Here is a 13,300-nt window from a genome sequence, read left to right on the forward strand (position 1 = left end):
TCCATGATGCTCACGTGAGGAAATGGCTGTCAGATGGCGCTTCCCGCTTTGTTCTAACACCCATTACTGTGCTCACTGAATAAGAGCACTTCCGAGCCGTTAGAATCAAATCTTTGCTTGAAGACTTGCTCCGAACCCAGAGCTCCTGGACACAGTTAAGAAAGTGTCGCCAGTCCAATAGTGATGGTGTCCATCCGGCCTGGCCTGGGCCTGTTGGCGCCTTGCCTCTGGGGGGTCTAGCAGACCCCAAGAGGTGGGTCCTCTGGCCCCCGCTGCCAGCCTACCTATTGAGATTGGCACGCTTGCGTCCCTCACTTGGGGGCTCGCCTGCCATGGCTCTGATGCCCCCTGGTAGCACCATCCCGGCTGGGACCTGCCCAACTCTGCCTTGCTGGGAAACCACTCCACCTGGAGCCTGCTCACCTCCACTGGCTACTTCCCAGTGGCAGACACGAACATTTCCTATGGCTTGCCGCCCGCCCACGCCCCTCTGCAGGATGGTGACCTCGTACGATTCTCCTTTCCATCATCACCATGCCCCAACGACTAAGCAAAGTCGTGATGAGATACACCTCCCAAAAGATGTTTTGGGTCTTACACGTTTGCTGCCTGCCCCTTTCGGAAAATGTGTGTCGACCCTGGACCTGGCCAGTACCTCTGTGGGCGACTTAGGGCTTACTGAAGCGCTGATGGAAATAAGTCACAAGTCAGGGCCTCCCCTTCGCGTCCCTCAGTCCCCTGCCTTTCAGGCCTGCGGAGGTCCGGGCCTGCTGTGTGGCCCCGGGGAGGAGATGCCCATTTCACACACACACCACACCTTTCAGCTTTGTCCCCGAGCTGCTGTGGGGTGACATGTCCCTGTCCTCTGTCAACTTGCACCCTCACCGACTGGCAATTTCTTTCTACAAGGGGATGGCGCTGGTCCCTGAAGTCATTGCTACCCCCCAGCTACCCAAGTGCTCGCTCCTCAGACAAAGCCCCAGAGACGCAGACACAGAAGAGGCGATCACAGCAAAGCAGAATGCAAGCCCTTTCATACATAGGATCAAAGCAGGCTGCCCTGGGTCAGGCCTCGCCGTGGCGCCCCACAACACAAGCAGAGGCAGAGAAGGCAGGGAGAGAACTGCCCGTCTCTGCCCGCATGGAAGCCCGCGGTTCCTACTCAGATGTGTTCATACGGGGCCACGTGAACTGGGTATGCCCGTAGCAAGGTCCCAACAAAATCTGATGAACCCGAGTTTAACAGAGCAGGAGACCCGGGAAGAAAAGGTGGGGTCAGACAGGGAACCAGCCCTTGTTAACTGATCTGGTGAGGGTTCTTGGGTGCAAACAGATGCCGGCTAACCAGAGCCCATCCTTGCAGGATCATCAGACACTCCCGGGATCCAGCGAGATCTGAGAGCCATCCCAGAGCACGCAGAAGCTGAGGCCGGGAGCCCAGAGCACAGCCAGAGCCCCTCAGGGGAGCAGTATCCCATCTCCCGGGGACATTGTTGCCCCCACCCCAGCTCCCGACACCCCTCCTCCACCAGGCTCCTGGCACCAGTGATTCTACCACGAGTGAGCTCCCCCATGACCCAGCACCTATGAGCCCCGGACGGGAGCTTCCGGTGGGCCTGTCCTAGATTCCACGCAGGAGGAGGAGAGCAACGGGGTCCCCGAGCTTGCAGAGGGGCTGGGCCTGCCTTCCGCCAAACCCACACGGTGTCAGATCCCTCCAAACGGGAGGGAGATTTAGGAATTGGCCCCCAACGTAATACACCGCGATGACCAACGGCAGCCCATCCCTTTGTCCCGGTCACCGTCATGGGCGTTTCTGACCATACTGTTCCTGTGTAGAAAGATAAGCATCCGCACCAGACATCATCAGACATCAGCTCTTGCCACATGGCTCTCACTTATACAACCAAAAGGCACATTCGTCCCCCAGGAAGATGCCCAAAGTCTCCTGGGGTCAGCACCCGACTCCAGTCAGGGCCCCCATGGTGTGTGACTCTGGGGGCTGGCTGGCAAAACCACATGATTGGAAATTCAGCTGAAAGCTGATAATGTAGTTCTGGATGCAAAGGCTAGAAGCTAGACTGGATTTCTATGGTGCTGACTGGTGGCACAGTTCATTTTTTGAGAAAAGCTCCGTCTTTTGCATTGAGGGCCTACAGCTGATTGCATGAGACCCGTTGCAGAGGGTAACTTGATCTAATGAAAGCCAACTGATTGTAAATGTTCACCGCCTCTGGAAAAACTCTTCACAGCAACATCGGGACTGGTGTCTCCCCAAACCGGCACCATGGTCTAGCCAGGCTGACCCATAAAATGACCCGTCCCACTGTCCTGGTGAGATGTCCCTCCTCCTCCTCAGAGCACCTGCTGTGTGTACACTCAGCTCCTGCTTGCACACATTCCCTCCCCGTCAAAGCAGGATCGCTTTGCCATTCACTTGTGGGCACGTGTGCCAGTTTTCCATCAGTGCAAAACCATCATCGCCAAATAGCAGCTTCAAGCAAATCAATCATATCTCCTTCCCATCCTCAGGTGTGTGCCAAGCAAGAGGAGCTAGACGGCTCTCTGCAGGGTCTCCCCGAGACCAGTGGGCGGCTCCGTCCTCCAGGCTGCTGCCGTCATGCGTCTGAGCCCAGGCGGGCAAACTCAGCCGGGCATGTAAAGGCTGGGGCCCCTGGCCATTTCCCTGCATGGTCTCCTCACGACATGCCCCAGGGTATCTGGACTCCTTCGGAGACCATGGGGGTGCTAAGCGTGCATGGCAGACGTTCTCGACGCACATGCACACCGAAGGTGACGACGTGAGGTGGTGAGGAGCTAACCCCCAGTGAGGGGTGATCGTCTCACAAGTCCCGCGGGTATCAGATCATCACCTCGGGCCCTTATATCGACACAGCATAAGTCATGAAGCAGGGAAAACAAAAATAAAGGACAGCCCGAGGCTCCCAGAGCAAGCGTCCCGGGGAGGGGGCAGTCAGGCCGTAGGGCCTCTCCTCTCCGGGCACCAGAGGCCCACCCAGGTTCAAGGGGAGGCCACATGGAATCTGAGGACATGTGTTCAAACCGCCGCAGGAAGCTTCTGCTCTGTGATCTGACTCTGGAAGTCATCCCTGGGATCCGGGCGTAATTGTACGTCTGCCTCCCACAGGGCGATTCCCTCAGGCAAGGAAATTATAGTATCCTCAACAGCAGCCACGGAGGCCATGCCAGGGGCCGGCCCCTCCTCCCCCACATCCCGTCCCAGCATCCCAGGCCTCCGCTTCCCGAATGATGCTCAGCTGTCACTGTTCCACTGCCACTGCCGCTTGGGAAACCGCTCTAACTCTGTTTTTGATTTTTAGCTACTGTCACCCTGGGGGACCAGAGATGAGTGATGCTATCAACACATTTAGGAAGGCTCTGGACCAGGGACGCATGTTGGGACTTGAACTTCCTCTTCTTCCCATCTGCCCAGCACAGTCACTCTGAGCCGGAGGCCCCGAGGCCTGGAACAGCTGACGTCTGTGTTCTGTCTCATCCTGGCTGCAAGTCAGCAGCCAGACAAACCCGGACTGTGCTGAGCACTTGGGTCCAAGCAATCACGGGGAAAACTGGGAGACGTGATTTCCTGTTCAGCCACAGGGCTCTATTTCAGTTTTCTGTCCTGGTATACAAAACCACCCCAAAACTTAGTGGCTCAAAATGTCACTTCATGTTCCTCATGGCGGGTTGACTTCTGCTGGCCTTGGGTCCCTCGTGTTGCCACCTCCAGCTGGTGGAGGGACTGGGTGGGAGAGGCCAGGGACCAGTGCTGATGGATGTAAGGGGTGGCTCGGCCTCCTCCCTGTGGCCTCTGTCTCAGGCCTTCCTAGGGCCTCCCGAAGAGCTCCAGCCCCGCTTCACATTCTAACAGCCTTCTGTAGCTCTCCTTTGTTGCATGTCTAACAATTGCAACTCAATGTTCCCCGTGCAATTCTGTGTGGAACGCCTGTTTGTACAATCATGCACTCTGTGAAAACAGGATCCAACCGTCTTGTTCACACCCGCATTCTCAGCGTTTATCACAGTACTTCCCGTGTGTCAGGACTGAAATACTCAGCCACAGAAGGAGGAAATAAATGTGCAGGGAGCAGTGCCTTCAAGTACTGGTTCACTTACCTAGTGGCTATGGGCTTGAGTGTAAGATTTCCCACCTGCAAAATAGGAAATGTAGTAACTTTCTCGCTCCATTACTATGTAGATGAAACCAGAAAACATAGACGTGCAGGCTGACCATGTGCCATTCAGGTATGTGGGCAGCCAGCTGGCCTGGGGTTAATTACATGGAAGGTTTGCTTCCGTCGCTGGACAAGGTTGCTTTGACTGTTCGGGGTCTTCTGTGGTTCCATACGAATGTGAGCATTACTGCTTCCAGTTTTGTGGTAAATGCTGCTGGTATTTAGACAGAGATTGCTTCGCACCTGTAAATCGCTTCAGGTACCATGGACACTTTGACAATATTGACTCTTCCAATCCATGAGCATGGTATATCTTTCCATTTGTTTGTGTCCCCTTCAATTTCTTTCATCAGTGTTTTCTAGTTTTCAGAGTACAGGTCCTTCACCTCTTTGGTTAGGTTTATTCCCAGGTATTTTATTCTTTTTGGTGCCACAGTAAAGGTGTTGTTTTTTAATTTCTCTTTCTGTGGCTTTGTTCTTAGTGTATGGAAATGTTACCAATTTCTGGGTATTAATTTCGCATCCTGCCACTTTACTGAATTCACTTATTGTTTTAGTGGTTTTTGGGGGGCATCTTTGGGATTTCTGATGGATAATATCATGTCCATGCAAGTAGGGATGGTTTAACTTCTCCATGAATACGGATGCCTTTTATTTCTTTTTGCTGTCTGATTGCTGAGGCTAGGGCTTCCAGAACTATGTTGAATAAAAGTGGAGAGGAAGAACATCCTTTTCTTGTTCCTGACCTTAGGGGAGAAGCTCTTGGTTTTTCCCCACTGAGTATTTAGCTGTGGGTTTTTCATCGCTGGCCTATATTTGTTCAGGTATGTTCCCTCTAGCCCCATTTTGTTCATGGTTTGTATCATGATTGGGGCTAGAGGGAACATACCTGAACAAATAATAGGCCAGCAACGGAAAACCCACAGCTGAATACTCAGTGGGGAAAAACCAAAAGCTTGTCAAATGCTTTTTGAGATGATCATATGATTTTTATCCTTCATTTTGTTGATACGATGTATCGTGTTGGGGAGACTGATGCCCACTTCTGAGGGACAGGAACGGGGCCTGAGGCCAGAGCGCAGGAGAGGAAGAAGCAAGACCACACTCAGGTGAGGGTGTGGAGGGAAGACACCAGGTCAGGCAGGCGGATGAAGGTGAGTTTATTCTGAGAGCACGGAGAGCCACAAGCAGGGGAGGACAGTCGGTCCCTTTCGAAGGGGACCGACTGCTGAGAGAGAGTCCACCAAAACAGTGCAGACCCGTTTTGTCATAGTTGTAGTTTTATAACTATTTTCTTTTTTACCATGACAGCAGCTACACACAACATCACAGCTCAAATCGCCCTTGAGGATTTCTTCATTCGCAGGAGCCAGAAGCAGGCTGAGGGTGAGGTGGGGAGTGAGGGTGATGGCTGCCAGATACCCGCAGAGGGAGGTGCTGTCACCCACAGACCGGGAGCCAAAGGACCCCAACCTGGCTGCCCCGGACCCCCTTGCTCCCGTCTCCTGAGGGCTGTGCCCTGAGCCTCTGCGGGAATGTGGGCCGTGGGAAATGCCAGTGAGGTCTCAGCTGTGAAACTGCTCCCGGCATCTGAATGTCATTTGCGTGGGCTCCCTTAACCTCCCCTTTGTGTTCCAAATATGTCACACAGTTCTCGTGACTGTCACCAGGGAAACCCTGGTCCCGGGCCCGGGGGCTGCTTGCCCAGGAATGCTGCATGCCCCCATGTCCTGCAGGCATGGCTCTGCTCTGCCAGGCTCCTTCATTCCATCTGGAAGGATCTGGGTGGGATTTGCCTCCCCGAGGTACCACGCATCCTGGGTGACACACATGTGTCTGCAGGCGGCGGTGCGGTGGCTGCGGAGGCAGAGGGACCGCGAAGCTGCACCCCTGAGATGCAGGACTAGGACCCCACATCTGGCAGGTGGTTTCCAGGGGCCAATGCTGGAGTCCTCCCACTGTCTGTGGGGTTAACAGTTCCTGAAACGTCTGCAAAGTGAGTTTCGGGAAACTCACTCATATTTCTACATTGATTTCCACGATAAAAATCAGAAATTCTTCCCCACAGAAAACAGTGTTATCCATGAGTTGTAATAAAACATTATACTTTAAAATGTGCTGCTTTAAAATGAAAATTACAGTTTTCCCAGGAAACCGACTAAAAATAAATCACAAAGCACACACTCTGTGTTAAACGGCTAGGTGCCGTCAGAAGTCACTTTTACTCACCCAAGGCCCACAGGAGGACGCAGGATCCTCTGTGTTTGGATGCACTAAACTTCTAGCTCTTTCTCTTACAAGGGTCTATCTTTTGAACGTGTCCTTTTCAATGTTTCCCAAGCATATTTTAAGGTCTTTGTTCTCCTGTAAGTTTTCTCATGCTGGAGGTCTCCGTTTTCTTATTATTAAAGTAATTGTTTCGATGGGGTTTTTGTATTTGTATGTGTAAGTACTTGCAGATTTAAGGGTTAAAATCTGAGTCACAGGGGAGTTTAAGGGAATTTCATTCTATTCCACCCTTAGAAGCCATTCCCATGTGGAATTCCTCTCCACTCCACTCCAGCCACGTGGGGTCCAAAGGATGCGGATGTTTGTGGCGACCACTGGCTGCATGGGGAGGAAGGGCCGTTACCAAGGATCTGCGCCAAGTGAAGCAGGTGGCTACGTCAGAGTCTCCCTCCCCCCATGACAAGGCACCAGAGCCACACTCATTGCTCGACAGCCCGGGAGCCCAGAGCCCCCTCATCCGGGCTCAGCAGGTGCACCTTGAAATGAGGGTCTCCTTTCTGTGCACACGTCCCCCACCCTCACCTGACCTTCCCCGTCCCCCAGCCCCCACTCCCCATTCAGCATTCAGGGACTCATTCCCTGTGGCTCTGAGGGACCCAAGAAACTCATCCTCCACGGATGGAGAGAGGGGTAGAGCGTAGGGTGGACATGGCTCATCCCGGGGGAAGGAAAAGGCTGGTGTCATGGGTCAGATGGGAGGCCACTGGAGATGCTGCCCCAGATACACCAACACCAGTGCTCCCAACTCAGCTAAATTCCAGGAATAAAGCAGGCCTGGCCTTCTCATGAGGCTGTCTCGTCTGTGCTGGGGAATAAAGATGGCAGATTATGCAGACCAAGGCGGGATTTGGGGACAGATGTACAGACGAGCCTTCGGTCCTGTGGAATGAGAGCCAGCCCTGCCCAGGCAGCGCATGGCAGACTCCCCCATCTCCGCTATACACCACGGGGCAGGGCCCCCTACCCAGATGCTCCTGCCCCTCATCCTCCGTGATGCTGGGACTCGCTCTGGGATGGCAGCCTGGGTCTCCTTGCCGCAGACAACTTCCACTCACTGATGACAACTCTGCTCTCCAGGAACAGACCCTCAGCCAGGGCTCAGTCTGTTTTCCCGTCTTCACAATCAAATTCTCCACTCTACAAACCTTTCTGAAGTTTAGTAGGAACTGTTTCTCGGGTAGGCTTGTGTTGGGTGCAGAGGGGCCCACAGGGAGGGCAGCAGGGAGCACCGTCCCCCCTGGGTCCACCCACCTGCCCACGTCGGGAGGCTGGAGAGGGTGTGTGAGCCTTGAGGGGGAACCTCAGACCAGCCACGCCCATGCATCCTCCCCAGAAGAGCAGAATCACCACCAGGACCCAGGTGACCCAGCCCGCCCCTCTCCTTCTGAGTGGAAGCCCTGGGCAGGAGCCCGGGGCCTGTGCTGTAACCAGCCCTCCAGAGATCTCCCAGGCATCAGGTTAGAGATCCACGCCCCCACGGGATGTTTTCCAGCTGGTAGTCTACCTGCCACAAACATGTGCTTGAATACGCTGTTAGAAGCCAAGGGACAACCTCACTGCTTCCGCCACGGGACCCCAGAAGCTTTGGACAAGGCTCTCCTACCGGGTAGTCTGGAACTTTCCCCGCTGCCCTGGAGCACTGCCAGCCTTGCCACCACCTGCAGCCCCTGTCATCCTGGACACCCACCAGGCCTCAGGCAAGGAGGGTCCCCACGGTGGCCTCTGTCACTGGGTCAGCTCCCCTGATTGCCAGCTGCCGGCACTGACGCCCGCTATGCCTTGTCCCAACCCCTGTTTTGAGGCCTTCCCACACCATGCTGCAGTCATGACGATGTGTGAACAAAGGCTCATAAACACGGTGAAGCGAACACACAGGCCCTCATTCAGCTGTCCCCCCTCCAGGGGCAGCTCTGCAGAGAGGCCCCTATCGCGAATCCAATGCACACGAGGCCCAGGGCGGAATGCCCCAAAGTTCGCGGAGGCTACGAGCCACCCACCACCGCACAGGGCCCTCCATTGACAGGCCACCAGCCCTCCCCTCGGGCAGCGCGGCTGTGGCAGGCGACGTTCACAAGCCACCGGGTGCCTGTTTCAGAAGCTGGTAAGTTGCACAGCCCCCAGCACCACAACCAAATCGGTCCCCATCCATAAGGCCTTGGCCTCAGTTTCCCCAACTGTGAAGAGGAGACCATTGCCCCCGCTCTCTTTCTGCCTGGTTTCTAGTGGAAATAAGAGAGAAGCATCTGGTCTGCTCCCCCGGCGGCCTCGGTGGCTCTCACAGAGGACACGTCTCATGTCCCACAGGCTCCCTGCACCCAGGCCCCGCAGCCAGCAGGTACGCCCGGGTCCACGTTCTCTTTCACCATCTGGAGAATGAGGCAGGTGCGGAGCTTGTGTCTTCCACTTATCAAAACATCAGGAGGCCTTTAGGGCAGCTCAGCTCTCCCACCCAAGCAAAGGAAGTCTCGGGACAGACAGAGAGAGCCTGCTTTTCCCCAGGAACCGACACTCCACTGAGCTGAAAGAGAGAGAAAGCGTGGTGCTCCCGGAAGCAGCCGTGGGAGCCAACTCACGCCTTCCCCTGTGTCCTTTATAGCAATCCATTCACCACTACAGGCGCGGTCTGGACTTGCTCACTAAGTTGTGATTTCTCTCTCATTCCCGTGCCTTGTCTAACAAAAGACTGTTTCTTTCAAAGAAAATCTTCCTCCCAAAGTTGATCGCACCCACAAGTCAGGCAAGTCCCCAGTTTGTCTGCCGACGGTGCGCATGGGAATCTGGGCTGGAGGTGGGACGGGTAGGGTGGAAGGAGGACAACCCCACAGTAACAGAAGGCAAACTGTCACCCCCAGTGGGTGGGCCTTGACCAGTCAGCTGAGGGACTGAATGACACACATGGCGGACTCAAGGCGAGTTTGCTCTTTCTGCCTTCTCACTGGGACTTGGACTGGAGCCACGCCACTGGCTGCCCTGTCTCCAGCTTGCTGCCTGCAAATCTTGGACTTCTCAGCCTCCGTGACCACAGAAGCCAATTCCCGATAATAGATCTCATGGAATCAGTCTCCCCTGTGGGTCCAGAAGGCAGAACGTCAAACCAAAGAGGACTGTTCTCCAACCTTATCATATACTAGAATCTGCCTTGGGTTTTTTTTTGTGCCTGGTTGGGACCCATCACCCCTTCCTTCTCTCCAAGTGCTCCCTTTTTGGAACGGGAACGGCCATTCTAGGCGTTATCTCACACAACTTGTCCGGTGTCATGGGTTCACAGCTGGAGGGGAATTTCTCCTCAGGAGGAATCACACCTCAAGTTCGACCTACCTCTGACTGAGATGGGGCTGCAGACATCAGCGTCGGGAGTCGGTGCCAGAATGAATTAAGACACTGGGGGCCGGTGGTATAGAATGAAGGTATCTTGCGTGCGAGAAGGACAGGGATTTGGGGACAGGATACTATAGACTGAATTATGTCCTCTGGAAACTCATATGTTGAAGCTATCTATAGTCCTTGGTGTGATGGTATTTGGAGGGGACCTTTGGGAGGCGATTGGGTTTAGATGAGGTGATGAGGATGGGGCCCATGATGGATTAGTGCCCTTGCCAGAAGAGACCAGAGAGCTTCTCTTTCTTCCTGCCATGCAGGGACCCAGCAAGGTGGCCACCTACAGCCAGGAGGAGCCCTCACTAGGGAACTGGATTGGGGGGGCTGCCGATCTTGGACCTCTAGCCTCCAGAACAGAGAGAAGTAAATTTGTGTTGTCGAACCCATGCAGTGTGCATTGGAAGGACACCTGGTGGTGTGGGAGGAGCTTCCAATCAGGACACTAATCACATTCGTGGAGCTCCACTCTCAGCACCTGCTCACCTCGCAAAGGCCTCACCTCCTCACCCCATCACCCTGGGGGCTGGGTTTTCACATGTGAATTCTGGGGGGACACAAGCATCTGTTCTCCCTCAGCCCTGCACGGCTCTGCCAGCCACACAGGCCCAACATGCACCAGGGCATCCCCAGCTCACGTGCTGGCTGACTCCGTCTCGTCTCCTGGGGAAGGAAGACCCCAGTGTCTGGAGAGGCCCTGACCTCACCGAGTCTGTGCCTGCCTGGGGGAATGAGTCACCTGGGCAATTTTTGACAGTCAAATTACGTTTGACTGGGGAAGAACTTGAAATTTGAATGAACACTCGAGTGAACTCTCACCGAACAAAATCCATTTAAAATATAAAAATCAGGGGTGTCTGGGTGGCTCAGTCAGCTAGATATCTGACTCTTGATAAGCTGACTTAGGCTATGGTCTCAGGGTCGTGGGATCAAGACCCACATGGGGCCCCAAGCTCAGTTGTGAGTCTGCTTGAGAATCTCTCTCTCTCTCTCTCTCTCTCAAATAAATAAATAAATAAATAAATTCTTTAAATATATATATATATTTCCTTAAATATATTCTAAATATATTCTTTAAATATATTTAAATAAATATATTCTTCTATTCTAAATAAATATATTCTTTGAAAATATATTTGTATATGTTTATATATATAAACATATATATATATAAAAATCACCCCTCATTTTGTAACTTTGTGAAAGCCGAGCTTTACATAATGTGTGTTGCTTGGAGCAGGGGGCTTGGATCCTCTGCAGGCAAGGAATCTAGGGTCGTTAGCAAGGCTATTCACTTCCACACAGGTGCTCACGGAGCCTGAAGCCCTGCTTTGCGGGCTGCTGACCATCAAGCCTCGGTCTTCCCGGGTGACCGAGTATCTGAGTTAAAGTCTTTGCTCAGTCACGGGTGTGAGTAATGGCAGAGTGATAGATGCAAGAGAAGTTATGCATTAACCTATACGTCAACATCTGAAAACCATCATAATTCCGCCCCCACATGGAGGAGTCACTACGTGAGAAGCTGGAATCTTAAGCCTCAGAATGCGGGAGTCATTACAGTAAGTACAACAGGAAAAGGTTGATAATTTTTGTTACATAAATACCATATTAATTCATAAGAAAAAATCATTGCCATAATTGGAAAAATATCCCTGTATAGTTAGTCCAACCCAAACGTCCCTCCACAGCCCACTGCTGATACACATAGGTGGACAAAAGACCCAGAAATCTCAGGACTAATGCCATCATTAGTCCCCAAGGTCCTCACTGCCCACCATAGTCCTCACTGGCCCCCATGATCCTCACTGACCCCATGACCCTGTTGGCCCCTTGATCCTATTGCCCTTTATTATCCCATTGGTCCCATGATTCTGTTGCCTCCCTTAATCCCATTGGCCTCATGATCCTATTGGCTCCATGGTCCTACTGGCTCCATGATTCCACTGCCCTCCATGATCCCAGGGGCCCCCATGATCCCATTGGCCCCATAGTCCTACTGACCCCCTTACTCAGCTTCCTCTTACCCAACTCCAGACCTGGGCTCTGTTGCCCTATTAGGATGCCCCTTCTGCCAGGTACTTGGAATGTGTGGGAGGCTCTTTGTCTCCAGATTCCTCACTGGAATCAAGAATCCCACCCACAGGGATGCCTGGGTGGCTCAGTCGCTTAGGCGGCTACCTTCACCTCAGGTCACAATCCCAGCGTCCTGGGATCGAGTCCCACATCGGGCTCCTTGCTCTGCAGGGAGCCTGCCTCTCCCTCTGCCTCTGGCTGCCTGTACTCTCTCTATCTCTCTGACAAATAAATAAATAAATAGTCTTTAAAAAAAAAAAAAAGAATCCCACCTACACTTCATGAAGACACTTCTCAAAACAGAATTTCAGAGTGTAACTCTTGACAAGCTCTCCAGGATGCCCACACAGAGCTGGGGTGGATTCAGGGATTTGTAAACTCATGATCAAGACAGTGTTACCATGAAAAATGACTCACCATCATTTGTCATCAGGGAAGTATAAATTAAAGCCAAAAAGGGCTATTGCTACACACCCACCAGAATGGCTAAAAATGACAGGCTGACAATATCAAATGCTGACGAGGACACAGAACCATCGGAAGCCCCAAACGCAGCTGGAGCAAGTGTCGAACTGTGCAAACACCCTGGGAAATGGTCTGGCAGCTTCACATAAAACTCAATATAAACCTACCAGGTGACACAGCCTCTTCCATCCTAGACTAATACATAGGATCAAGGAGATGAAAAACCTATGTCGACAGAAAGGACTATAACGGAACGTTCACAGCAGCTTTACTCATATTAACCCAGAACAACCCAGCTGTCCATCAAGAGAAGGTACAAACAGTGATCTAGCCATACAATGAAATGTTTCTCAGCTGCAAAGTGCAGCAAACAACTAATACATCCAATAACACAGATGGTCTCAAAATATTATGGGGAGTGAAAAAAACCAGACACAGAAGACCACACACCTTATGATCACAGTCATTCATTTCTTGAACCAGGAAACCTAATCTCTAGAAAAAAAAGAGAATCAGCCCATTGGTTGCTTCTGGGGTGAGCCAGGGATTTACGGGTAGGGAACAGGGAGCACTCTGGGGTGATGTGAATGTCCTGCTGGTGTTCAGGCCACATGGGTGGATGCACGTGTCAAAACACAATGAAGGGGCACCTGGGTGGCTCAACCAGTTAAGTGTCTGCTTCGGCTTAGGTCATGATCCTGGGGTTCTGGGATCGAGTCTCACATTGGGCTCCCTGCTCTCCTGCTCATGAGTACATGTATTCTCTCTCTTTCTCTCTCTCTCAAGTAAATAAAATCTATTAAAAAATATTTTCTAAAGCCTCTTTATGGGATGCCTGGGTGACTTAGTCAGCTAAATGTCTTTGACTCAGGTCATGGTCCCAGGGTCCTGGGATCCTGAGT

General features: G+C 52.6%; 1 pseudogene across 1 annotated transcript in view; it reads left to right on the forward strand.

Moving 5' to 3' along the window:
- The window catches only part of LOC308352961 (non-selective voltage-gated ion channel VDAC1-like), a 54,017-nt pseudogene that overhangs the window by 6,315 nt on the left and 34,402 nt on the right, over positions 1-13,300 (forward strand). Inside the window, exons 2-3 of the transcript in view lie at positions 8,388-8,586; positions 8,790-8,867. The product of the transcript in view is annotated as a non-selective voltage-gated ion channel VDAC1-like (transcript). The remainder of the gene's footprint in view (positions 1-8,387; positions 8,587-8,789; positions 8,868-13,300) is intronic.

This window comes from Martes martes, assembly GCF_963455335.1.
Source record: "Martes martes genome assembly, chromosome: 12".
NCBI lineage: Eukaryota > Metazoa > Chordata > Mammalia > Carnivora > Mustelidae > Martes > Martes martes.